Genomic DNA, 1,681 nt, shown 5'->3' on the forward strand with positions numbered 1-1,681 from the left:
CAGTCCAATTATTACTCCAAAATGAATCAGATTCATTTTGATTTTTTTTATTTTAAAATGAACAGAAATTGTATTTAATTTTTTTATTTTATTTCTAATATTGTATATAAAGGCTTCAGTCTTTAAATGAAAAACCTGCAGAATGTATCTTTTTTTTATTTAATTAATTGAATAATTGACATAAATATTCATAGAATACTCAATGACTAAAATAACTAATTTTCAGCCCTATGAAGACCAAGGGACATATAAAACAGGAAAAGATTAAAATACAGTTATGATACAAAACAATAGTTTTAGTTATTTTTACAGAGCGCTATTCAATCTATCCACAAATAGAACAAATATGGGAGAAGGGACAGACAAGAAAATTATTACTTAGAAAAGTACCATGATATAACTGCAGGAACTGCAGAGATCCACAACTTTGATAGAGAGTTTGAGATAAGACAGCTATTAATTTCACACAAAATAAATTTGGTCTTTTTTGACAAAGTGACAAGAAGAAAACTGTTGTTGGGGGAAAAAAAAAAACCCACAAGAGGTCATGGTTGCAGTTTGCCACAAACTACATAATATATATTGGGTACCCTGCTCAAATGAGACCAGAACACTAATCACCTTTTACCCAACAGGGTGATCAGAATTGATAACGGACTGAGCAAATCTTAAAATAAAACCAGTTGGAGGCTGCACAGCTTTGCTTCCAGTAAAACAAAAACAGGCTTTAGACGAATATATTCATGTTTTATAACATCACTTTCCAAGAGTTGAGATTCTGTTGAATATTGGTTACATTCAAAACAGCAACCAGTATTCTATTATGCAAAAAGATCAGGTTAAAAGCCTAAGGAAAGTAATGGAAATTTCACAGATGAACGACCCATTTAAATCCCTCTTCCATCAATGTGTTTTTAAGTCTTTTCCTTACCCTGTCTGGATAGGCCTACATTTTTTTTTTTTTTTTTTCAAAAAAGGGAAATAAAATGTCATGGTTTTCTATCTCGTGTTCATAGCCATGACATTTCTAGAGAATGGAATTGAGACTTTATGTTCCACTTGTCTGTAAATGTGTTGTGTCTGTTGCATATAAAGCTTCAAGGTGTGTAACTTTGGTCTGTGTGTGTGAGTGTGTATGTCTGGAAGCGGATATTTTGCATTTACTTTCTGGTATATGTCCTTGCGTTTCAATGTCAGTGATGTCCACTGCCAGGCAGGACGTCATATTGCCCAAACAGATTATCCACAAGCCTCATGGTAAGCATACTAAGATAAGAAATTTATTTTTGATCAAATATGCTTTTACTGAGATCATTGTCTGCCAAAAAATAGAGTGGAGATAAACACAAAAGCACAGAGAGGCAGAGAGGGAAAGACAAACATTAACAGATATCCATGCAATGAAACGGACGCAGCAAGGGCAAGAATAAAAAGCTATTCCGATACATGGAGGAAAAAGAATGACAAAGGAAGTCAGACAGCAGGAGCAAGTGATAGAAAGAGACAGATGGGGAACACTAAGTCAAAGTTAAGTAACCATCGTCTGCTTCTTTATCTCACCCAGATATGCTAATCCAGTGAGCGACTGCTGATATGATTTTAACAGCTTGCCTAGAGTAACTGTGTGTGTGTGCGTGTGCGTGTGTGTGTGTAGGTGTGTGTGTGTGTGTGTGTGTGTGTG

This window comes from Poecilia reticulata, linkage group LG16 (assembly GCF_000633615.1).
Source record: "Poecilia reticulata strain Guanapo linkage group LG16, Guppy_female_1.0+MT, whole genome shotgun sequence".
NCBI classification, from domain to species: domain Eukaryota; kingdom Metazoa; phylum Chordata; class Actinopteri; order Cyprinodontiformes; family Poeciliidae; genus Poecilia; species Poecilia reticulata.